General features: G+C 38.6%; 1 protein-coding gene and 1 pseudogene across 2 annotated transcripts in view; both read left to right on the top strand.

Annotated features, from left to right (window-relative positions):
- LRRC7 (leucine rich repeat containing 7) overlaps positions 1–27,354 on the top strand; it is a 455,066-nt gene that overhangs the window by 13,473 nt on the left and 414,239 nt on the right. The gene's annotated exons all lie outside the window — the stretch shown is intronic.
- Positions 6,093–7,137, top strand: LOC136151514 (nucleolar RNA helicase 2 pseudogene; annotated as a pseudogene).

Below are 27,354 nucleotides of genomic sequence, written 5' to 3'. Positions count from 1 at the left end.
AAACTTTTCCAAGTGCCATTTACATCACCAAAATTTACTTTTTGCCTACTTATGTTTATTACTGATAAAACTGACATTGGAGGATATGGCTGATGTGCCTGGCTCCCATGATCTTCCTAAGAATTAGCTCATGTAACTTCATTCCATGGGGCATATTGCTGTATAGCTGGAAACTTTCAGGGCAAAACCAGATGTCCTAGGCAGGTGCTAGGAGGGAGGAGAGGGATTCTGAACCCAACATCTGTGACCAGTTCTTCTTCAGTTGTGTTAAGTCACTTCAGTCATGTCCGATTCTTTGTGACCTCATGAACTGCAATCTGCCAGACTCCTCTGTCCATGGGATTCTCCAGGCAAGAATACTCGAGTGGGTTGCCATGCCCTCCAGGGGATCTTCCCAACCCAGGGATCAAACCCACATCTCTTTGGTCTCCTGCACTGGCAGGCGGGCTCTTTACCACTAGCGCTACTTGGGAAACCCTCGGAAACCACAGAGCTGTCTACAAAAGCATGCCCTTGCTCAGGACACTCTTGGCAGCAGAAGCAGACACACACCCAGGTATGCCAAGTCTGCACATGGCTCCAAGGCCACATGTGAATGGGTGCTGGATCCTTGCTCTGTGCGGGACCAGCCTGACCTGCTCTCATGGGCAGACCTGGAGAACTTTGCAGCTGGGGGGGTCTTCTGGAGAGAGGACATGGATCCTGACCAAGCAGACCCAAGTTCAAGGCTTCCTGGCCCCGAGTGGCTCCCAGAGCCGCCTTCCTGAGAGTCAGGGGTCCCTCTAAGTGCCCCCAGACACATCCACCTGTCGCCTCTTGTCAGTAGACATGGGAGTCAGCTCTCCAGGGAGTCCAGATGCAGACAGCCACTCAGGGTGATGAGAAGGGAAGCCCCCAGCAGCCGGTCAGTGGGAGGCGCTGTGGACCCAAAATGTCTTCTTCAGAACTTACCATTAAGATAACCCCATCCACCCTGGAAAGGAGACAATGGGGCAGGAGCTCAGGACGCTTAGGGCAAATGTCTCATGTAATCCTTAAAAGTGGGCAGTATGTCTGTCTCCTCCTATAGCACTCCTGTAACCCTGAGCAACCATGAACCAGTTCTGGCAGATGCTCTTGTGGGTTATCTCTACCGTGATGTGACTGCTCTTCAGTATCTAGAACTCCTGTTTCAGAATGCAAGGCCAACTCCGAGAGAGCATCCTCACTGGGGTGGGAAGGTACTCACACAATGGCAGTAACCTCTCTAAAGAAGTTCCTTCATAAAGTCTCCTTCTCTTTCAGTGCACTAATACTTTTTATAATAAATCATTGATCTGACTGGAAGGAGAGAATATCCAAAAATCACAGAGCATAAGCTTACCTGCATAGATAAGATAGGTGTAGTTCAGAACACAGGTTCTGGAGCCAAGCTGCCTATATCTGAGTGACAAGTTTACTACCTCTGATCCATATGATATTGTTCTATATATAGAAAAAGGGGTAAGTGTTTTTACAAAATAAAAGGTCTAAAAGCAAACAATGTATATTTGCCCTCTTGGAAGTTCTCTGATTTTATTAAAGAAAACATAGCTGTTTAATTGGAGCATGCTATCTTAGAAAGAGTTACCTTAATTTGTTTTCATTGTATACAAAGAGTATTTGTATTCAAAGATTTTTAAATGGTATCTCCATTACTGGAGAGGCCAAAGGAGAGATTACATTTTACATGTTTCAATTATTTGAATTGACAGTGTGTCCATATGATATAAAGGCAAGAAAATTTTCACATCAACACTTTCTGAATTCATTCACATACAAAAATCAGGCATTGTGTTGTTTCATTTTGTGTGAATTTGAAACTCCTGTCATCAAGAGCAAAGCTAAATGCATGCATGCTCATTTGCTAAGTCATGTCTGACTCTTTGGCGACCCCGTGGACTATAGCCCGCCAGGCTCCTCTCTCTATAGGATTTCCCAGGTAAGAATACTGGAGTGGGTTGCCATTTCCTTCTCCAGGGAATCTTCCCAACTGAGTGATCAAACCCATGACTCCTGCATTGGCAGGCAGATTATTTTACCACTGAGCCACCAGTGAAACCCCAAAACTAAATACTTCCTTTTTAATTTTTTTAATATGTATGTATTTGTCTGTGCCAGGTTTTAGTTGCAGCATGTGGGGTCTTTAGTTGGGGCCTGCAAACTCTTAGTTATGGCATGTGGGATCCAATTCCTAAACCAGGGATCAAACCCAGATCCCTGGCATTGGGAGTGCTGAGCCCTAGCCACTGGACCACCAGGGAAGTTCTTCCTTTTTAATTTTGAAAGTAAAACTGTATGTGACTTTTTGTGCCATTTGGCTGCGCACGTCTGAAGATTGAATAATGTTACCTATCTGTTTACAGGTCTTCACATACCATGTTTAATCAAGGAACTATTTTCACTTGTAACACTTGACATGTCACATGCCCATCAGTTTACTGTCAGGCAAGATAGAGCACATCATAAAGTACATCAGTTCTTATTGCTCTCTTTTAAAGTCAAGCCCTACAGATGACAGTCAACATGACAGCTTTGTGATCAGCAGCATTTTTGCTGGCATCCTGTTATTAATAATACTGTGCCTAGACAGTATTACTAGGAAAAATCCACCTTGGAACAATGGTTCCTGCATCATTGACTGCAAAATGATTTCTAAGCTTTTTTCAGGGTTTTTTGCTTTTCAGGTTTTTTTTTTTCTCTCCCGTTAGGCCAAACACTTAACTAAACTTGCTATAAAATTAACTGGGAAGGGGAAAAAGAAAAAAGAGACTGTTAGAGGCTCACTCTAATTCTTGACTCAAAGGCTGACTGTAATTGAGAGGTAAACTTCAAAATACATAAAGGATGAAAAAGTGAGTTTTAATTGAATATGTAATTATAGCCCTTGGAAAGCATATTAATAACATGAATATTTCTGATGATTTATGAAATATAGGCAATATTCTAGGCATACTATAATATGTGCTTAATAGTCATAATGACTTTTTACTGTTTTAAAAAAAATCAGTGATAGTCAGAAAAGGGTGAGCAGTTTTATGACCAGTCACTATCCAGACATGTTTTCCTCTCCTAGGACCAATTGCAATGCTTATTACATAAGTGTTACTTTTATTTCTAGTACCATGTATTATCCACACCATCATTAAGCAAAGTTCATGAGGTGGCTTGTTCCAAGCTCAATGATCCATCTGCACAGACTCCAGCCTTCAATTATGCAGTGCGTTCAGTTCTTGTGATGAACTAAGAGTCTGAAAACACCAAAACTTTTGAATAAATCTTACCTCTGATTCACAAACTGCCTTTCACTTTTACTTTGTCCTGATTTGCTTTATTTTGAAAACTCTCTTGGAAATGAGTCTCTCTGGAATTACTAAGATTATAAGTGGTTAAAAAATAAATTATTTACTTTCTCTAATTGTTTAACGCTTCAAGATAAAAAATAAAATCTCATTTCACTTTGTTTCAAAAAGTTGTTGCTCAACATTTCTATTTCACTGTAAATTCTAAGTGTTTTTGATAAACTTTTAGATAAGACCATGTGGATATAAGAGGAGGTTATGTTTCAGTTTTGAATTGTACTCACTCTAGTTTCTCCATGGGCTTCCCAGGTGGCACAGTGGTAAAGAATTTGCCTAACCATGCAGGAGACTGAAGAGATGCAGGTTCGATCCCTGGGTCAGGAAGATCCCCTGGCGAAGGAAATGGCAACCCACTCCAGTATTCTTGCCTGGGAAATCTCATGGACAGAGGAGCTTGGTGGGCTACAGTCCATGGGGTTGCAAAGAGTCAGACATGACTGAGCACACACACTCTAGTTTGTCTAAGGATGGCATAACTTTAAAGTCCTTAAAAGATATATCACTGATTACATATCTATATATCTATTCCAATAATAAATTCAAATCTCTGTCTTTAGGATTCCAAAAGATTATATAAATTATTGCTTCAAATTCCCCAAATTACACAAATGTTTTTGTGTGTATGTACACATATATATCATTTGTATAATGTGTGTGTTAACATATAATAACTTGATTTTGAGATGTACCTTTGAAATAGCATAAAAACACTCAATAGTAAAAGACTACTAACATAGAAATGTAGATAGATAGGTGATAGAGATAATCATGCCTTTGATTTAATCACTATTCTTTATTTATTGGAAGGTCTTCTGTTTCTTTTCTAAACTTGGAAAAGTATAGAATTTGGTCACTGGTAAACTTTACAGGCATTTTAGGTTGTACGTTATGTGAATCAACAAATTCTTACCCCTGGTAAGAATTCTGCAGGCTTTCCAGGTGGAGCTAGTGGTGAAGAACCCCCCTTCCAACGAAGGAGACATAAGAAACTTGGGATGAATCCCTGGGTTGGAAAGATCCCCTGGAGAAGGAAATGGCAACCCATCCCAGGTTTCTTGCCTGGAGAATTACATGGGCAGATAAGCCTGGAAGGCTACAGTCCATAAGATCACAAAGAGTTGGACACAACTGAAGTGACTTAGCACACACAAGAGTTCTGCATCAGACTTAATGTGCTTCATTTAAACAAATTAAGAATATGTGTGCCCTCTACTTTTGCCCTGTTGCCACTTTCCAGGGAAGCAAAGAGATACATCCCATACTAAATCACAGTAAACAGTCTGAAAATGACACCTTTTCCTAATGTTTATGGGGTTCTCAAGGCAAGAATACTGAAGTGGCTTGCCATTCCCTTCTCCAGTGGACCATGTTTGGTCAGAACTCTCCACCGTGATCTGTCTGTCCTGGGTGGCCCTACACAGCATGGCTTATAGTTTCATTGAGCCATGAACATCCGCATCTTCAAACTGGATTTAGAAAAGGCAGAGGAACCAGAGAGCAAATTGACAACATCTGTTGGATCATCAAAAAAGCAAGAGAGTTCCAGAAAAACATCTACTTCTGCTTTATTGACTATGCCAAAGCCTTTGACTGTGTGGATCACAATAAACTCTGGAAAATTCTTTAAGAGATGGTAATACCAGACCATCTGACCTAACTCCTGAGAAATCTGTATGCAGGTCGGGAAACAACAGTTAGAACTGGACATGGAACAACAGACTGGTTTCAAATAGGGAAAGGAGTAGGACAAGGCTATGTATTGTCACCCTGCTTGTTTAATTTATATGCAAAGTACATCATGAGAAACACTGGGCTGGATGAAGCACAAGCTGGAATCAAGATTGCCAGGAGAAATATCAGTAACCTCAGATATGCAGATGACACCACCCTTATGGCAGAAAGTGAAGAAGAACTAAAGAGCCTCTTGATGAAAGTGATAGAGGAGAGTGAAAAAGTTGACTTAATGCTCAGCATTAAGAAAACTAAGATCATGGCATCCGGTCCCATCACTTCATGGTAAATAGATGGGGAAACAGTGGAAACAGTGACAGATTTTATTTTGGGGGGCTCCAAAATCACTGAGGATGGTGACTGTAGCCATGAAATTAAAAGACGCTTGCTCCTTGGAAGAAAAGTTATGACCAACCTAGACAGCATATAAAAAAGCAGAGACATTATTTTGCCAACAAAAGTCCGTCTAGTCAAAGCTATGGTTTTTCCAGTGTGGATGTGAGAGTTGGACTATAAAGAAAGCTGAGCACCGAAGAATTGATGTGTTTGAACTGTGGTGTTGGAGAAGACTCTTGAGAGTCCCTTGGACTGCAAAGACATCCAACCAGTCCATCCTAAAGGAAATTAATACTGAATATTCATTTGAGGGATTGATGTTGAAGCTGAAACTCCAGTACTTTGGCCACCTGATGCAAAGAACTGACTCATTTGAAAAGACCCTGATGCTGGGAGGGATTGGGGGCAGGAGGAGAAGGGGACAACAGAGGTAGAGATGGTTGGATGGCATCACTGACTCAATGAGTCTGAGTAAACTCTGGGAGCTGGTGATGGACAGGGAGGCCTGGCGTGCTGCAGTCTATGGGGTCACAGAGTCACACACAACTAAGCAACTGAACTGAACTGAAAATGAGGTCTTTACTTTCTTTTCCTCTCTGAACCTGACTCCAACTCCGAGGAAGCTGCCAGTGAAGAAACCAGTGAGTTATCCAAGCGTACAGTGGTTTTCAAGGGCGCACTATAATATTTTGTGAAATGAAGAAGCCCAGGAGTTGTCACAGAATGTGACTGTAAGACAGGATGCCCAGTGGTTACACAGAGACATTCCACAAAAGCAAAGGGAAATCACCCTGAAGGGTTTTACAAATGGTGATTTTGGAGTTTTGGTTGCAACCAGTGTTGCTGCACGTGGGTTAGACATCCCCGAGGTTGATCTGGTTGTTCAAAGTTCTCCACCAAAGGGTGTTGAATCCTACATTCATCATTTTGGGCAAACTGGTAAAGCTGGGAGAACTGGGATTTGTATCTGCTTTTACCAGCACAAAGAAGAATATCAGTTTGTCCAAGTGGAGCAAAAAGTGGGAATTAAATTTAAACGAATAGGTGTTCCTTCTGCAACAGAGATAATAAAAGCTTCTAGCAAAGATGGCATCAGGCTCTTGGACTCTGTGCCTCCCACTGTGATCGGTCACTTCAAGCAATCTAGCCTAGAAGCTGATTGAGGAGAAGGGAGCTGTGGAAGCAGCCCTGGTCCACATTTCTGGTGCCACGCCGGTAGACCGGCGCTCCTTGATCAACTCAGAAGCGGGCTTTGTGACCATGCTCTTGTGCTCAATTGAATGCCAAACGTTAGTTATGTTTGGAAAGAACTTAAAGAGCAGCTGGGTGAGGATATTGATTCCAAAGTGAAAGGAGTGGTCTTCCTCAAAGGAAAGCAGGGTGTTTGCTTTGATATCCCTACTGCATCAGTAACAGAAGTACAGGAAAAGTGGCAGGATTCACGGCGCTGGCAGCTTTCTGTGGCCACAACCAGAGCTAGAAGGTCCACGGGAAGGATAATTGTAACTTCCGAGGACAGCGGGAAGGCAATCGAGGCTTTAGGGGACAGCGCGAGGGCAACCAAGGTGTCAGGGGACAGCGGGAAAGAAGTAGAAGCTTCAGAGGACAGCGATCAGGAGATGGCAACAAAAGTAACAGATTCCAAAACAAAGGCCAGAAGTGGAGTTTTAATAAAGCATCTGGACAGTAACTTGAAGTAGAGGATTTATTTGGCAAAAATAGAACTATATTCAGCAATATGGAACTGAACATTATTTTTCATACAAAGTTAAAAGCACATTGTATTTCCTTCCTGATCACTTGCCCACTCCCTCTCTCGAGAGAGAAAAGCTTCATCTAAATTATTTCATCTGATTGATGACTGTCATAATTTTATTGCTACTTCCATCTTGGGTATTCCTTTGGAAAAGGTGTATGGATTCATTACATATTCTAATGTATTGTCTATAGATTATAAGATAAAGTCAAGCATGTATCTGCTGATACTTTTTAAGTTGACCTGTCTTTATACTTAGGAATGTCTCTTAATAGTAGGCTTCCCTGGTGGCTCAGATGGTACAGACTCTCCTGAAATGCAGGATCCCTGGGTCAGGAGGATCCCCTGGAGAAGGAAATGGCAACCCACTCCAGTAAATCTTGCCTGGAGAATTCCATGAACAGAGGAGCCTGGTAGGCTATAGTCCATAGAGTTGCAGAGTCAGGCATGACTGAACTATCACTCAATATTTTCTACTTAAACCTAGATTATATCTGTCTTTTATTGTAAGCCTCCTCAAATTCTTTTATGAAGGAGATAAAAGGAAATAAAGTAATAATAAAAGAAAATGCTTATTTTTCTTTTTTTGCATTGTCTTTATTAGTTCAGTAAACACTTACCAAGAACTTGCTTTGTACAGTTTTGTTTTGTTTTGTTTTGTTTTTTTTTTAGTTACTTCAGGTAGGAAAAATCTCTTCTCTTCTTAAGGAATAATCCATCCAGGTGGGGAAGCAAAAGAATTTCAAAAGAAAAATCAGAGAATAATTTTCTTCAGTATACAAACACCCTATAATAGCTAAGACTTTATACAATGATTTAGAAAGCTTTTATAAGTGAGCATGCATTAGTATTTTAAATGCAAAAGGAAGACTATAAAGTGCATTTTATGAAGCATTTGAAAGTCATTGTAAAAGCTGTAGTATTACCATAATTTTGATTTGAAGCAACTTTAATTTCTCTAAGTCTTCATTTATTTATAAAATGGGAAATATGTTACCACTTCATAGTGATTTTGTTGCTGTGGATTTTTAAATGCTATAGGATGACTTTTGTGCACAGTGAAGATTATCTATAGCTATTTTCAATTTTTAATTTTTATTTTATAAAAGTTAAAGTTTTTAACTGAAACCTAGGTTTTAACTATTTTTTAAGAAAACAAACAAATCTTACTCTATTTATAAGTTTGTTAAGTTTTAACCATCACTTTAAAACATTTATTTAAATTTTTGATTAAATGTTTTCTTCATAAATTGAATACATTTTTATCTTCTTTATAAAATATTTCAAACCCTGTATAACAAGCAAAACCTCCCTAAAGATTTAAACCACTCTTGCAAATCTTATCAATTAAATGTATGAATATAGTAAATTTCAGGCATTTGTAAGGGTTACAATAGTATTACTAACCAATTGAATTCTCCAGCACATTTCAAATAAATGTTACAACTTAATAAATAATTTATCTTTTCATTTGAAATTATGTGCCCTTATTCTCTAACCTGTCAAAGTCTTTCAATATTATAAACACCATTCATAAATTTTTCTTACATTAAACTTTACGAGTTATGAATGGAAAGTGGTTTTCTTCAAGATATCAATTTTTAATTGTAAACTTTCCCAGAATTAGAAAGACACTTTTACCTATTTCTTCGAACCCAACTTTTATCATTGTAATAATTAACAACCTTAAACCTTTGCGTTTACAGCAACCAAGATTTATTTTTCACTACCATTATATGTTGATTGTGTATTGTCTGGGGCTCCACTCCATCATCTTTTTGTTCCAGATCTAGAGAGAAAGAAAGAAAGTGAAGTTGTTAGGGGAAGCACACTGATTGAAACCGCTCACCCTGGCCAGATACCATAGTAACCATTTGCATGAGTTGTTTTATGACAGGAGATCCTGATAAGGCATAGGGAACTAGTAAGCCACCACCAGCAGGAAGAGTTCGGGAAAGGTCGGGAGGAGATATCTGTCCACTTCCCAGAATCCCTTTCGCTAGCATCCATCCTGACTAAGTGATGCGTGCGAAACCAGGAAAGACTCTGAATTTGATTGGCCAAAGACCACCCGGAAACGAATCCCATCACCATAAAACCCAAGATTTCGAGCCACGCGGCAGAGCTGTTCTGTTCCCTTACCTACTGCTCTCCACCCGGGTGCCCTTTCCCAATAAAATCTCTTGCTTTGGCAGCACATGTGTCTCCTCGGACAATTCATTTCCGAGTGTTAGACAAGAGCCCAGTTTTGGGCCCTGGAAGGGGTCCCCCTTCCTGCAACAAAGTCACTCAGTCGTGTCCGACTCCCTGTGACCCCCTGGACTGTAGCCTACCAGGCTCCTCATGCCTGGGATTTGCCAGGCAAGAATACTGGAGTGAGTTGCCATTTCCTTCTCCAGGAGATCTTCCCAACCCAGGGATTGAACCCAGGTCTCCCGCATTGTAGGCAGATGCTTTACCGTCAGAGCCACCAGGGAAGTCAGAGCCAGTATCTGTGATTTGCCACAGACAGCAAAGAGCACCGGCAGCTGGCTTAAAGCTTCCCCTTGGCTTTGTATTCTAGTCGCCTAAGTCAGTCACATGACCTAGGCTACTATCACTGGGCAGGAAGTCTGGTCCTCCCATAGGTAGAGTTACCCATGAAGAAGAGCAATAGCATATGGAAATGTTTCAAATATATTTGATCAGTCAATACGTTCTACCACATTTGTCTTTTAAAAAAGAGGGGGGAAAAAGTCATATTATTACCTAATTATTTCAAATGTGAATTTTCACTGTCAGTATTCAGGCTGCAACTCTCTTCTTTCAGTAATTTTGTTACTGCATGACTGAATGCTAAATTAGTTTCCTGCTTTTGTTGGGGCCTACAGTCATGCTAATGACCTGGTCTTAAGGTTTAAATGAAATAGTGTAAATGAAAGAATCTATGTATTCTTAGCAAGTATAAGTAGAAATACATTGTTTTCTTGCTCTCTTGTTTCCTACCTCATTTTTCCTAGTTCCGTGTTGCTTGTGTCATAGAGTGTTTTTTGTTCAGGTCCAACATCTAAACCAAAATCACTCATCAGGCATGGATAAAAGGAATTTTGCTGTCCTGTCGTTAGTTTTTCTGAGTTTCAGTCATTTTTGGCCTCAGAAACAGTCTTCTGTGCACCGTCATTAACACCCATCCCTCTGACTGCTCTAGAAATTACATTTACATTTAGCCTTTTACTTTGGACTTTTTAGAAGCCACATCACGCTCTTTTTCTCATATGACACTAATTTTTGACAATAAGCAACCTCCAAGTCATTTTTACATATGGTTTTAAGCAACATTTCATTCATTTCATAATGTGTTTGTGCCCTGATTTTTTAAGATGCACTTACTAGCCAGGTTATAGAAGGAAGTTATGCAGAAGAATTTAGATTTAATGATGTAGGAAATAGGAAATAACTGAGTTTTCTGAGGCAGGAAATAGGAAAACAGCATGATATCATTATCACAGTGTGGTAAAGAGTATGAGATTTTAGGTCAGCCCTTCCTGGATTGGAATTCTGTCACCACCAGTATGGCCTTTGTATTCCTATCCAGTAAAGAAGATTACACTATCTAGCTTGTAGCACTGTCATTCAATAATTGATTCAGCAAATATTGGGTTCCTACTTTGTACTAGGTGGTGTTGAATGAAATAAACTTGGTTCTTGGCTTCATTATGTTCACAGTCTAGAAACAAGTATAGAAATGCAAGAAAAGAAGCAAGATAATAGTGAACCATTGTAATAAAGGCTCAGAAGGACAGGAACAAGTGATAGAAAACTGGGGTATGTGTCTTTCAGTGATCAGGAAAAACCTCTCTAAAGTGCTAATATTTACAAGGAATAAATGGGAAAAAAAAAAAGATTCTGTAGCTGTTGGGAGCCCTCCCAAGCCTTCCTGAATATTGACATTCTACTATGTACTCATGGCTGGAGGAGGGCATGGTAATCCACTCCAGTATTCTTACCTTGGAGAATCCCATGGACAGAGGCGCCTGACAGGCTGCAGTCCATAGGATTGCACAGAGTCGGACGTGACTGAAGCAAGTGAGCATGCACGCACGCATGTGTTCATGGCATCTAAGTGCAAGCACTGTTAAATTTTATTGAAATCCTCCTTTCAGTCTGTGTCCAGTGAAGCTGGGAAGTACAGAGGGATTAATGGCTCCAGGTGCAGCCTTCAGTCATTCACAGATGAGAGATGGAGAATAAATAGTCCACGTTTCTCACCCTCTGATGGCTCACCTGAGGTATATTCCACATGGATGAGCCTTCATTGCCCAGAGTGGCAATCGCTTCATTATGTCCTTATTACTGGCTTCCCTCTCTTCCCTGTTTCACTTCTTTTCTACTGGTGTTTTCTAAGGTTGCCTCCCAAATAAAGTATTTATTCTCATATCTTTGTGTTAGGCAGTCTGCTGCTGAAAGAATTATCATCTCTAATTACCTAGGATAATGTTTGGAATAGCACATGCACTCAGTAAATGTTAGTTCTTCTTTTCTTCGCTCTTAGTGCCCCTGAGTAAAACATATATGATGAAATGTTTTAGGAAGTTATCTCTAGACTATATTATAATTTTGGAGGTAGCTAAAGTTAAGAGTCCGAGAAACCAGTGATGAAGCTATTACTTTAAGGTATCTGCTTCATGTATCTCTTTTTTTCTTCCTAGGACCAGTAGGCTAATCTGTATATATTCATTTCATAACCTTTACCCATGGTGCAGGTGTAATAGTATGAAGAGAGACACACAAGGTCTTTTCAGACCTGGACTCAGAGTGGGGACTGTCACTCAGTTATGTCTGACTCTTTTGTGACCCCATGGACTATACAATCCATGGAATTCTCCAGGCCAGAATGCTGGAGTGGGTAAACTTTCCCTTCTCCAGGATATCTTCGCACCCCAGAGATTAAACCCGGGTCTCCCACATGGCAGGTGGATTCTTCACCAGCTGAACCACCAGGGAAGCCCAAGAATATTGGAGTGGGTAGCCTATCTCTTCTCCAGGGGATCTTCCTGACCCAGGAATCCAACTGGGGTCTCTGCGTTGCAGGCAGATTCTTTACCAGCTGAGCTACCAGGGAACCGGTCCGTTATTATTTCCTCCTCTTTTGTTGGCCAAATCAAATCACAGAGCAAACCCAACATCAGCGGTGGGGATTGGGAAGGGAATATTTCTGAACCATGATCCAATCTGTTACAACAGGTTTCCTTTGTTATTCCGGTTCAAAGTACTCATTTTACTCCCTTCCAGGCAATTTTGTTTTTGTTATTCAATTGTTTAATGACTGTCTCCCCCATGAAATTTTGTATTAGACAAGAAAGAAAAAATAGGCTATCTATGGTAACAAATTAAGCCCCAAATATCATTTCACACAATGAAAGTTTATTTATTCCTCATGTCACAGTTCGATGCAAATTGAGAAGCACTGCTCCCTTGTATAATAGCTATGTTAACTGAGTTTGTGCAGCCCATCCAGGAGAGGACCAAAAGATCAAATGTGAAGATTCTTTCCAGGGCCAGGCCAAGAAATGGCTTCTATTACTTTTACCCAGTGACACTAGTGGTAAAAAACCAGTTGTCAAAGCAGGAGACATAAGAGATGTGGGCTTGATCCCTTGGTCGGGAAAATCCCCTGGAGGAGGGCATGGCAACCCACTCCAGTATACTTGCCTGGAGAGTTCCATGAACAGAGGAGCCTGGAGGGCTACCGTCCATAGGGTTGCAAAGAGTCAGACACGACTGAAGCAACTTAGCACGCACACAGGAACTTTTACCCACCTCTGGCCAAAACTCAATCATGTGGCCCCAATACTGCTATAGTATGAGGTAGGAGGCAGAGAAATCCAGCCTTCTTGCCCTTCAGGAAATTAAAATTGTGTGATGAACATACTACTTTTTTTCTACTAAGATTGGGGAGTCTTTGATGGCAAGATGTGTCTCTGGTACCATAAAGCCTGGCAAGTAGAAGCTCGTCACTTGCTCAGTGAATGAATGAACAGCTACAATAATGAACTGATTCTGAAGTCAGTTTTTTCATTTAAGAAAAGAGAATAATAATACATACTTAACAGAATCATTTTAAAATTAAAAAAGTAATCTCTATGATAGGGAGTTGTTTTATGGAAGGATCTATGTTCTATGGGTCTATCTTGGTTTTATGACCTCACTTCTATTTTAGAAATGGTTCAGAAAACAACAAAACTCTGTAAAGCAATTATCCTTCAAGTAAAAAATAAACGAATTAAAAACAGTAAAAAATTAAGTATAACTGATATGCTAAAAAAGGAGAGAAAATCAAATCATATAAAATAATCACATAAAACCACAAATGGAAGAAAACCAATGGAAGACAAAAATAGGGACCAAAGAAAAACAAGGGTAACAAACTGAAAACATTAACAAATATGGTAGATGTTAATCCAACTGTGTTAATAAAAACTTTAAAGCATCGAAAAAAAATGCTTCAAAAATGTTGTTATTGTGTTTGAATTACTATCTGTGATAAAATAAGGAAAAATTATTGTTGCATGCAAATATGTGGATATATGAAGCAAGACTTTAAGTTTCATTTCTTAAGATAATGGTTGAGAGAATATGTTCTAAAAAAAAAATGTCAAGACAAGAGACTTGAAGCAGAAAGAGGCAGAAAGGATGGCACCATCTAGCCCAGAGTCTTGTGTAAAGCCGCAGGGCTTCCTTCTCTTGGCCCCACTCCCCAGACAGAGCAGTTCTATACATGTGTACTCCTCTGCATCCCTGTAGAGTTGAAAGGATTTGGAGAAGGGAGTGAATAAAAAAGGAACAATGAATGAACGAAAAGAGTATAGTGATTCATGAGACTCGCCATCTTTTTCTGTCTTTTTTACTGGCCTTAAGGTAAAACATATGCATGGAAGAAACAAGAAATCCCGGGTTTATTGACTGATTTTCAATTCGGATTTAGTAAAATGTATACAATGCTTGGGGACACCCAAGGCGCTGACTGATCACTGCGTCAGAAGCTCCGTGAACCCCTGGATTGTGCTGAGGGCCCTGCCTTCAGGCTCCCCAGTACAGTATGCACACTGCTGTCATATCACATCTCAGATTATATTTACATGTTTTGGGTCATTGCCCTTCAACGATAAGTGCATGTAGGGGTTTATTCATAATTTATCCCAGAACCCACACAGGCCTTATTCTTGCATAAAGAATTCTGGATTGCCCCCTAGTTTCTGAAAAGGCTTCATATCTGGACTTCAAAGCTTTGCCTTTAAATTCAAGTGATTTGCAGTGCTACTGCTAAGACATCCTTTGCCCCACCTAAATCTCACAAATCTAGTGTTGAGTGTATGGCCTCATGCTTTCTGGAAAACCCCTTACTCTAATTCACAGAGGTTGAAACCTGCCAAATGTAACAACACATCTTAATCAAGTTTCTGAAGATATTGGTGACATTTAAAATGCAGTCGATTCTCACTTGCTAAGGACAGCTGTGGTGAAATTCTTTCCCAAATACTGAATGGACTATGGCCATTTAAAATGTCTCTCAAGCTTATAATTCAACTAAACATACAGTATTTGTAGGGTAAGGGAGTTAGAGAAGGCGAGGTTGGGAAAAAGAAGGAGACGGGCACTTCACAGGAACAGATCACCTTTAATGAGAAGAGAAGTGAGAAGGGGCAGCAGCCAGATTAGTGAGCTGCCACACTAACCCAAGGGAAGAGTAAGTGTATACAGGCATATATGTGGAAAGCTACTGTCTTAAGGGGGCCTGTTCTTCTCCAAGGTTTTTCAGAGTAGTTGTCTCTTAAAAGGCTTGGGCAAGGAATTCTGGAGATGGCCAGAGGCTGGCCCAGCTGGAAGCTGGGCATAATCAACCTTACTGTCCTTTTTTTACTTTCCAGTGAGAGTGTTCTTTGTTTTGCATAGAGTGGTGGGGAAGACCTGGAGGGGGAGTTTTAACTCCAGGCTATTTTGAGCCACGTAACTTTCCTTCAATATTCTCTACCATCATTCTTTCTTGGATTACAATTATTGAATTTATTTGATATGCCGCCTATGCTTCATTAGATCCAAGAACATTACTGCATTAGATGATGACTATTAGTAACCACATCACAAAGAACTAAGAGAACATGAACCTTGAGGTAGAGTTAAAGTTCTTAGTCAATTTAATGTTTATTTCAAAGCATTCTTGACATTTCAACCCTCCTGAATTTTTCATTTATGCAGTAGCGGTTGGAAACCTAAATCTCAAACTTTAGTGTTATCACGAGTGCCCAGTGGCACTCTGAATTTGAAAGGTTAATTTTAATGAACATTTAAACGCTTTCATTAGCAGTCTCATTTAAATATAATTGAAATGTGAAGCTGGGAGTTGTTAGTGCTTGGCATCCAGGTCTGGCCTATTTATTGTGCAGTCACAACTTAAGTGCCCTACCCACACTTGTTAAATATTGCAGTGTCCACAGAGTGAAAAACACTGATTAGAAGCGTAACTGAACAAGGTCTTATCCCCAGGAGACCATATTTTAAGTAAGAACTTGTACCGTAAGGACTTTTTATGTGTACTTTCTACTTTTGAGTAGCAGGAAAAAGAGGCAGCTGAATGCAGCTCGGGCCATTGAAAATTACCGAAAGTGCAGGAAGGAAGGATTATCAAATAAGGAACACAAGCAAGTGATAATTAGCATCCACCTAATGCACACAATGATTTTTTTTTTTCTTCTCTTGGTCACATCATTTAAATACAATTAAGGTGCTGAATGAGGTTATATTTTAAGAATGTTGACTAAAACCTGGAAGCCAGGAATACACAAAAGGAGTTTAGCCCAAAGCAAGGAACTATTCCAAAAGCTTTCAAACAATATTTCCACATATAACCCACGAAGTCTTTTAAAATCACTTTGACCCAGAGACTCAGGCACTTAACTAAGGGTATGCTGGACCAACCAGGACAGTGATAGCACTTTAAAAAAAACAAACAAACTAGAAAATTTATTTTTTAGTTGTGTCAGAAAGACACAACTAAGACTGGTATGCTGGTCTCTAGCATCATCAAAGGTTCTTTTTCTTGCACCTCAATATTGACCTTAAAAACATGATGTTACCCCCAAAAGTCTGATGTTACTCAGAAAAAAATGTGATCTTACTTGTAACCAAGAATACTAGGTCTCTTGCAAAATTATTGTATTTAACAGTATGTATCTTTCTGATATCCTAAAACCTTTTCTGAAAAGTGTGTATTTACACCAGCTATGGCAGGACCCAGTTCCAGTGATTTGCAGAGAATAAAAGCAAGTCTATCTTCTTGTTGTTGTTCTCTAGTCACTAAGTCATGTCTGGCCCTTGAGCTCTCATGGATTGTAGCCCACCAGACTCCTTTGTCCATGGGATTTACCAGGCAGGAATACTGGAGTGGGTTGCCATTTCCTTCTCCAGGGGATCTTCCTGACCCAGGGAACGAACGCCCATCTCCAGTGGTGGCAGGCAGATTCTTTACCACTGAGCCACCAAGGAAGCCCAACATAACTATATATTGTTGTTGTTGTTCAGTCCCTAAGTCATGTCCGACTATTTGTGACCCCATGGACTGCAGAACACCAGGTTTCCCTGTCTTTCACTATCTCCCAGAGTTTGCTCAAACTCGTATCTATTGAGTCAGTGATGCCATCCAATCATCTCATCCTCTGTTCCATCCTCTTCCTGCCCTCTATCTCTCCCAGTATGTAGACCTTTTCCAATGAGTCGGCTTTATGCATCAGGGAGCCAAAGTATTGGAGCTTCAGCTTCAGTGTCAGTCCTTCTAATGAATATTGAGGGTTGATTTCCTTTAGGATTGACTAGTTTGATCTCCTTGCAGCCGAAGGGACTGTCAAGAGTCTTCTCCAGCACCACAGTTGGAAAACATAAATTCTTCGGCACTCAACCTTCTTTTGGTCTAACCATATTATATTAATATAAAATAGTATAATTATAATATTATAATTGCTATAATAGTATGTATATTGTACTATAGTAGAATATCATTTGTATAATACTATAATATAGTTATAATAATAAAATTTATTGTTCTATATATAGATATGTTAAGACATATATTTCTCTCATTATAGTGAATGATGAATCTGCCTGAAAGTGGAGCAGCAATTTTTGTCTTCCACAAGTAGCAACAAGATAACAGAAAACAAGAATATAATAAACTTATATTTAAGTATATGTCACTTTCTTGGATATTTGAATAGTAAATTTTGAGCTTATAATTTTACTCGCTATAATAAAAGAAAATAATAACAAGTACTTTTCTCCTAAGGAGAGTGCTTAACTGTTAATAATTTATACAATTTTTTAAAAAAAGCTTTTTGGGGCACTTAAGGTTAGTTAAGGACTTCCCTGGTGTCTCAGACAGTAAAGAAACCTCCTGCAATGTGGGAGACCTGGGTTTGATTCCTGGATTGGGAATAGCCCCTGGAGAAGGGAACTGCTACCCACTTTAATATTCTTTCCTGGAGAATTCCATGGACAGAGGAGCCTGGCAGGCTCATCTATGGGGTCACAAAGAGTTGGACACAGCTGAGCGACTTTCACTACAATAAGGTTAATTATTAAGGTTCCCAGGTGGCTCAGTAGTAAAGAATCCGCCTGCCAAGCAGGAGACACAGGTTCAATCTCTGGTTTGGAAAGATCCCCTGGAGAAGGAAATGTTAACTCACTCCAGTATTCTTGCCTGGGATATCCCATGGACAGAAGAGACTGGTGGGCTATAGTTCATGGGGTTGCAAAAGAGTCGAACACAATTTAGTGACTAAACAACAAAAGTTTAGTTATTATTGCCATTTTACAGATTAAAAAGTTAAAATAGATGATTCAAGTTTTCAAATATGTAGTCCTAAACTGTATTAAATAGTATTTAATCAGACTGTATATTTGTGTTTCTATAAAATTCAGGATAATATATTGCAGACTGTAAGGATTTCATAATGTAACACTATAATGGCAGTATGTAAATCACTTTTAATTTTAATATAAAAGTTAAAATTATTAACAATTATTATAACTACAGAATTTGTTAGTTTACTTCAATAATGCATTTATAATCAGAAAATTACTTCAGCCTAAACACATGGTTTGCTAAACTTTATTATATGATTGTACATTTTATAGACAGAATTGCATCAATTAAATAAATATAATCTCCAAAATTTTGACTGCTGTTTATGTATTTTCACTATAGTTAAAGTTTCCTAGAATATCCTTTACAGTCCTAATTTCAAGAAGAGATTTATTGTTTACTTACTAGACATAAAACAGGCAAGGAATAAGATGCTTATATAAAGAATTTTTTTGGAAGCTGCTGAAGTGTTACTTTAAGGGGGAATAATGAAGAATAGTATCATCTTTTCGTTCCCCACTGAATTTAGATAGTCACAGCATCTAAAGTGGTAGTGTCTGTGTATATGTACTAATAGGATGTGTAACCTGACAATTAGAAAAGCATCTGATTACGCTCTTCACAATCCAGTCTTGCTTTTTATGTTCATTTAGATGCATTTGTCAATTTATAAGAACAGTTAATCAAAATTTTTTACATTTTCTTTTTTTTTAAAGGAGCCCGCTACATGAAAAAAAATGCAAGTCAAAGTGGTCACAACTAGAAGTCTGCAGAGACAGGAATAACTAGCAAGTAGATACTATGTTATTTTACTATGATTAAGTATATAGAATTAAGTAGTATTTTGGGAATTTACTCTATAATGACCAAATGGTCTTATAATTTTAAATTTATACTTAGTATTATTTTTGTTAAGTATATGACATCACAAAAATAGCTAGGAAGAAAAATTATAACTATGGATTTCAGGAAACTAATTTTCTGTCAATAATAATGATATGATCTTGCATTCTCTCTGAGGTCTTATTTTCAGCACCCTAATTCAACAATCTATTCCTTTGTAAAGAATAAGAGCTACCTTTGCCTTATGACATACTTAACCACTATATAAATGAGTGAATTCCTCTTAACCATTAACAGAAATTATATTATAATCATGCTTTTAAGAACTAGAGTGAAATTACATTCAGTTCTGAAGGTTACATTTCAAATTTTCAAGGTTATATCAAATAAAATCCAGGCACAGAGCAGGAGCTTTCCACTTATTAGAACTCACTGACATGTGCAAGAAATGAAATAGGAAGTTCAATGATAAAGACAAGTGATGTTGGAAGGAGTAAATAAGATTATTTCAATGGCAAGAAGAATCTTTGAAAGTCTCATTGTTCCAAATGAAAATGCATAGAGTTGATTCTTTCTCCTCAAATGTATCTTGAAGATTGTAGTAGAATCAGAAAATGTTAAAGCTAAAAGGATTTTAGAAAACATTTATATCAGCTCTTTCACTGATATGGATTAAGGAACAAAGATTGCAAGTAGGAATTGATTTTATATGCTAAAATTACACATAAATACCTTTAGATACATATATATGCATATGGGAGATAGTGAAGTACAAGGAAAGTTGGCGTGCTGCAGTTCATGGGATCACAAAGAATCAGACACGACTTAGTGATTGAAAAACAACAACATAACATAATATACATAGATTTTAAGATAAAATTAATAAAGTTCTTAATTAAACAGATATTTTTAATGGTAATTAAATATATTTACAAAGATACACATATATAAGAAATGATAGCAGTATTTGCAATCAAAATCTTTTAGAAATTGTCCATAAATATTTTTATATTTAAAATCCTATTGTAGAAATTTCTATAATTACAAAAAATGTTTAAAATTGTGTTTTAATTTCTTAGCAGTAAAGATTCCTAAATAACTATATAAACCAACAGAAGTTTCTTTTCTTTCAGTCTCTTTTAAGGCTTTATAAATGGCAAATCATGGATGATAAATCCCGTATGTTTAAACACTATCAAATATTTATAAAATTTGAGCCATTTATTTTGAAAAGAAAAATGCTAAGCAATGACTCAGTAGAAGTGAAAAACATCATTATAATGTAAATTATTAGTCCTTAATGTATTTGGTTTATAAATTTAGACTTTTTATCATGGATTGTCATACAGTGATACAAGCTTACACTATAAAATGGTAGAAAGGAAAGAATCTTCAAAATTTTAAAATTTTTAAAAATTTTAAATAGTTGATTTACAATATTCTGTTCATTTCAGCAAAGTGATTCAGTTATATATATACATGTATATGTATATATTTTTTCAGGTCCTTTTTTAAATAGTTCAGTTAGGCTATCTTGGTACTAAACGAGAGAACATTGTGAAATGTATTTAGAAATACATTTGTAATAGTCAACATCAAATTTAACTCAGAAAGAAATGAAGACCATAACTTTGAAGATATTGAGGAACTTACAAAGGAAAAAGTATCTGCTATACTGTTGAGAGAGAGTCTGTACACAAAGAAACTGATGCTTGGAATAACCCAGGGGGGAAATTTTAGGAGCCAAGCTATGTGGCTGCAGTAGGAGGATTTTGATGAAAGAAATATCTTTCTCAGTGGATTCTGTAGGAACCTGGTTTGAAAGAAGAGTAATCCCGTTATATAAGATCTGGACCATTAAAAAAAAAGCAGAGACTTTCCTGGTGATCCAGTGGTTAAGAATCCACTTGCAGTGCAGGGCACGCAGGTTCCATCCCTGATCGGGAACTAAGATGCCACATGTCACCGAGCAACTAAGCTCACAAGCCGCAACTAGAGTCCTTGTGCTGCAATGAAAATCGCACATGCCCCAACAAAGACCTACATAGCCAGAAAAATAAATATATATTTTAAAAAAGAAATGCAGTTTACTTTTAGTAAAGGATGTTAAAATCCTTTTTAAAATCCTCTTTAAGGTAACTTTAATTTTAATGTGAAATTCATGTACCTCTAGCATAGTAAAATAGGAATATTACAGGGTCGGTGGAAATGCAGAACTAGAGCTCTAGAACTAGAAGACATTGACTTGATTTACCTGAGTAGGGATACTGGTTGAAGCCACCAGAATTTGACCAGGCAGAAAATACACAGAGTGAAAAGGAAACATTGCTCCAGTACAGTTCCTCAGTTCAGTTCAGTTGCTCAGTCGTGTCTGACTCTTTGCGACCCCATGGACTGCAGCACACCAGGCATCCCTGTGCATCACAACACCTAGAATTTACTCAAACCCATGTCCATTGAGTTGGTGGTGCCATCCAACCATCTCTACCTCTCTCTTCCCCTTCTCCTCCCACCTTCAATCTTTCGCAGCATCAGGGTCTTTTCAAATGAGTCAGCTCTTCACATCAGGTGGGTGGTCAAAGTATTGGCGTTTCAGCCTCAGCATCAATCCTTCCAATGAATATTCAGTATTGATTTCCTTTAGGATGGACTGGTTGGATCTCTTTGCAGTCCAAAGGACTCTCAAGAGTTTTCTCCAACACCACAGTTCAAAAGCATCGATTCTTCAGCAGTCAGCTTTCTTTATAGACCAACTCTCACATCCATACATGACCACTGGAAAAACCATAGCTTTGACTAGACGGATCTTTGTTGGCAAAGTAATGTCTGCTTTTTAGTATACTGTCTAGGTTGGTCATAACGTTCCTTCCAAGGAGTAAGCGTCTTTTAATTTCATGGCTCTAGTCACCATCCACAGTGATTTTGGAGCCCCCAAAAATAAAGTCTCAATGTTTCCACTGTTTCCCCATTTATTTGCCATGAAATGATAGGTCCAGTGGTCATGTTCTTAGTTTTCTGAATATTGAGCTTTAAGCCAACTCTTTCATTCTACTCTTTCACTTTCATCAAGAGGCTCTTTAGTTCCTCTTCACTTTCTGCCATAAGGGTGGTGTCATCTGCATATCTGAGGTTATAGATATTTCTCCTGGCAATCTTGATTCCAGCTTGTGCTTCATCAAGCCCAGCGTTTCTCATGATGTACTCTGCATATAAGTTACTTAAGCAGGGTGACAATTTATAGCCTTGTCGTTCTCCTTTCTGTATTTGGAACCAGTCTGTTCCATGTACAATTCTAACTGTTGCTTCCTGACCGGCATACAGATTTCTCAGAAGGCAGGTCAGGTGGTCTGATGTTCCCATCTCTTGAAGAATTTTCCAGTTTATTGTGATCTACACAGTCAGAGGCTTTGGCATAGTCAATAAAGCAGAAGTAAATTGTTTTCTGGAACTCTCTTGCTTTTTCAATGATCCAATGGATGTTGGCAATTTGATCTCTGGTTCCTCTGCCTTTTCTAAATCCAGCTTGAACATCTGCAAGTTCGCCGTTCACGTACTGTTGAAGCCTGGCTTGGAGAATTTTGAGCATTACTTTACTAGCGTGTGAGATGAGTGCAACTGTGAGGAGGTAGTTTGAGCATTCTTTGGCGTTGCTTTTCTTTGGCATTTGTCTGAGTAGGGATGCTGGTTGAAGCCACCAGAATTTGACCAGGCAGACAGAAAACATACAGAGTGAAAAGGAAACATTGCTCCAGTACAGTTCCTAGCATCATCAATATTAAGTTGTCAAAATTCTGCATAGAGGAAGAAGAATTGGCAACAAAAACTGAGCTGTAGTCAAAAATCAGAGAAAAACTGACTTCAGATGTTTTTGTTTTGTTTTAACAGAACCAAGGAAGCAGAGAGAATCAAAAAGGTTAACTGTATTAAGTGGTGCTGAAAAGTGTTCAGAAGAAGACAACTGAGGGAGAAAAAGCTTTTGGAGATCACAATTAGTCAGTCATTGGGAGCTCTAATGGAGATAATCCAAGTTTGACAGTCAGATGGATTTATGAATCATTTCCAATATAATAATGCCTTTGTTCTCTACCTTATCACTTTCCTATGTTAATCCCAATAATAGAATTATGTTTTTCAGATTTATCTTTAGGTAGTTTTTTATTCACTCAGATTTACTTAATCTCAGAATATAATTCAGTTAAAGACACCTGCGTGCATGGTGCTAAGTCTCCTCAGGCATGCCCGACTTTGTGCGACTCTATGGATTGCAGCCTCCTTGACCCCTCTGTCCATGGGATTCTCCAGGCAAGAATACTGGAATGGGTTGCCTTGCCCTCCTCCAGAGAGTCTTCCCTTAAAACTTCCCATAATTTGAAGAGCTAATTCAATTTGATATAATTTGTCTAAGGGAATCTTTATTACTGGGTAATTCTATCAAACATAAATAGCTTATTATTATTTCATTTAGTAACCTCATAGATGATTTTCCACAGTAGGCAGGCAAATATTCTATTTCCTTCTGGGTTGGGAAAAATCAGTCCTCTTGCATCTCTCCTACTACTATCAAACTCACAACACTTCTGACACCAATGTATCAGGATTTTTTTCCCACAGCAAAAAGCAATTTTATGTGATACCATCTGAGTGTCATAATTTAAATCAATTGTGACACCATTTACCTGAAGATGCTCTCAGATCCCACAGGTTAAGGACTCACTCTCAAAGACTGCCCCCTGACACGGACACTTTAGATGATAACTGCAAGTGGTAGGTCCTAGAAGTTAGCTACAACTTCTGTCTGATGAAAGGCTACCCACTCCAGTATTCTGGCCTGGAGAATTCCATGGACCATATTGTCCATGGGGTCACAAAGAGTCAGACACAACTGAGTCACTTTCACTTTCACACTTTCTGTCTGACTAAGCTACAGATTGACGGATCCCAAGACGTACTCCCTTTGGATTCAGTTATTTGCTAGAATAGCTTACAGAACTCAGGGAAACATTTACATGAACCAGTTTTTTAAAGGGTATGTTAAGCTGGAAGAAGCAGAAGCTGGAATCAAGATTGCCAGGAGAATATCAATAACCCCAGATATGCAGATGGCAGCACCCTTATGGCAGAAAGTGAAGAGGAACTAAAAAGCCTCTTGATGAAAGTGAAAGAGGAGAGTGAAAAAGTTGGCTTAAAGCTCAACATTCAGAAAACTAAGATCATGGCCTCTGGTCCCATCACTTCATTGGAAATAGATAGGGAGACAGTGGAAACAGTGTCAGACTTTATTTTGGGGGACTCCAAAATCACTGCAGATGGTGATTGCAGCTATGAAATTAAAAGACACTTACTCCTTGAAAGGAAAGTTGACCAACCTAGAGAGCATATTAAAAAGCAGAGACAGGTTACTTTGTCAACAAGTTCCATCTAGTCAAGGCTATGGTGTTTCAAGTGGTCATGTATGGATGTGAGAGTTGGACTGTGGGGAAAGCTGAGTGCTGAAAAATTGATGCTGTCAGGGGAGACTCTTGAGAGTCCCTTGGACTGCAAGGAGATCCAACCCATCCATCGTAAAGGAGATCAGTGCTGGTGTTCATTGGAAAGACTGACGCTGAAGCTGAAACTCCAATACTTTGGCCACCTCATGTGAAGAGTTGACTCATTGGAAAAGACCATGATGCTGGGAGGGATTGGGGGCAGGAGGAGAAGGGGACGACAGAGGATGAGATGGCTGGATGGCATCACCAACTCAATGGACATGAGTTTGAGTAAACTCCGGGAGTTGGTGACAGGGAGGCCTGGCGTGCTGCAATTCATGGGGTCACAAAGAGTCAGACACACTGAACAAATGAAATGAATTGAAAAGCATACAGATGAATGTCCAGGTGAAAAGATACATATAGCATGGTCTGGGAAGGTTCTGAGAGCAGGAGCTTCTGTCTCTATAGAGTTATAGTGTATCATTCTCCAAGTGGGGGAATGCATTCACCATCGGGAAGCACTCTGAACCCCACACTATTGGGATTTTATGGAAGCATCCTCATGTAGGCATGACCATGTATTAACTCCCATTTTTAGCCCCTCTCCCTTTTCTAGAGAATGGGTGATGGGACTGAAAATTCCAGGCTTCTATTCGTGGTCTTTCTGTGGACAGCCCCAACTCAGGAGCCATCTAGGAGCCCACTCAAAGTCACCTCACTAGAATAGAAGACATTCATATCACTCAGGAAACTCCAACAGGAGTAGAGTGTCAGGAACCAAAGTCAAAGACCAAATATTAGAAGAAGAGACGTTTCCTGTGCTCTTACCACTTAGAAATTTATAAGGGATTTCATGAGCCCTATGTCAAGAACTGGAGGTAGAGACCTGTGTAAGAAAGTGTTAGTTGCTCAATCATTCTGACTCTGTGCAACCTAATAGGCTTAAGCCCACCAGGCTCCTCTGCCCATGGGATTCTCCAGGCAAGAATACTGGAGTGGGTTGCCATTCCTTTCTCCAGGGAATCTTCTTGACCCAGGAATTGAACCCAGGTTTCCTGCATTGCAGTCAGATTCTTTATCATCTGAGCCCCCACTGAAGCCCATAGCCTCATAGGTAATAATTTCAACTAGTACCTGGCACATAGTACCTACTTAATTATAATTGCTTATAAGTAATTATTGAATGAGCAAATTAATCAGTGCTCTTCTCCCTTTGGATTATCTCCACATTCTTTTTAAAGTACAATTATCCTCTTGCAAAAAATACACGCAGAATTATTTGACTATCTTTAAATCCTTAAATAAACAAATAAGACTAAGGAAAAGGAGATTATGTAACACTTTTGTGTGAGATTTTCTTCCTGATTCTCATTAGTGCTACTTTTTATTTTTATGTCCTGTCACTATATACTTTATTATTATAATTGTCATTAGAGCCTAATAACAGACACATTTTTCTAAACTTTTAATTTACTCTTAAATCTTTGTATTGTTTTATTCTTTTCTTTGTCCACATAATAATAGCTTTATTCTTTTATGTTAGGTTATCTAAATAATCCATGATCATTGTGAAAATTTCAAACGATGTGAAAGTATGATAAAGAAAGTAAAAGTTGCTTTAAAAACCACCCAGTTGATAAATCCACAGTTAGCATTTATAGTCCTTATGGGTTACCACTTTATCATTGTGAAATATCCCTTTTTTTCTCTAATGATTATTCATGTTTTAAAAATCTACCTTCTATCTTGAGTACAAATACTGCATTTTTTTTTTTAGTTAATATTTGCATGGTATTTATTTTTGCATCCTTCTACTTCTAAACTTCTTGTGTTCCTACATCTATGATTTCTTGGAAGCATCATATAGTAACCTTTAAAAAAATCTAGTCTGATAATATTGATATTTACTTGGAGTGTTTAAGCCATTTATATTTATATAATTGCTGATACAGTTGGGTTTTTACGGGATTGGCCAAAAAGTTTGTTCTGATCTGTAGGAAAAACCAGACAGTCCATAGGAAAAACCAGAATGAACTTTTTGGCCAACCCAATAATAATTGAAACTCTGTACCTGTTAAAAAATAACTCCTCAGTTTCCTTCCCTCTAGACTCTGGAAGCCACCATTCTTTCTGTCTCTATGAATTTAGCTACTCTAGGGACCTCATATAGATGACTCATAGAGTATTTATCCTTGTGTTACCAACTTATTTCACTTAGCATAATATTTTCTACATTCATCTCTGTTGCAGCATGTGGCAGAATTCCTTTTCTTTTGCATGGAATAATATTCCATTTTAAGTATATCTCACATATTGTTTTATCATTCATCTGTGAATAGATACCTGGGTTGCTTCCTCCTTTTGCCTATTGTGAATAATGCTGCTGTAAACGTGGGTATACAAATATCTCTTCAAACCTCTGCTTTCAGCTCTTTTGAGTATATATCCAGAAGTGGAATTCCTGGATCATATGATAATTTTCTTTTTAGTTTTTTGAGGAATTGCCACACTGTTTTCTGTAGTGGTTGCAAAATTTTATATTCCCACCAACAGTAAACAAGCCACAATCAAGGGAGTTTTTCCACATCCTAGTCAACACTCGTTATCTTGTGGGTTGTTTTTATTAGTAGACATCCTAGGGGACTTCCCTGGTGGCTCAGATGGTAGAGAATCGCCTGTAATGCAGGAAACCCAGGTTCAGTCCCTGAGTCAGGAAGATCCTCTGGAGAAGGGAATGGCAATCCACTCCAGTAGTCTTGCCTAGAAAATCCATGGACAGAGGAGCCTGGCAAGCTACAGTCCAAGGGGGTGCAAAGAGTCAGACACACATATAGTCAGATACATATATATATATGTATAAATATATAAAATTAAAAATCACTTTATTATGGTAAAATATACATAAAATAAAATTTAACAGTTTAAGTATACAGTTTTGTGGCA

Source organism: Muntiacus reevesi, chromosome 1 (genome assembly GCF_963930625.1).
Source record: "Muntiacus reevesi chromosome 1, mMunRee1.1, whole genome shotgun sequence".
NCBI classification, from domain to species: domain Eukaryota; kingdom Metazoa; phylum Chordata; class Mammalia; order Artiodactyla; family Cervidae; genus Muntiacus; species Muntiacus reevesi.
This window is presented reverse-complemented; position numbering and strand designations above follow the sequence as displayed.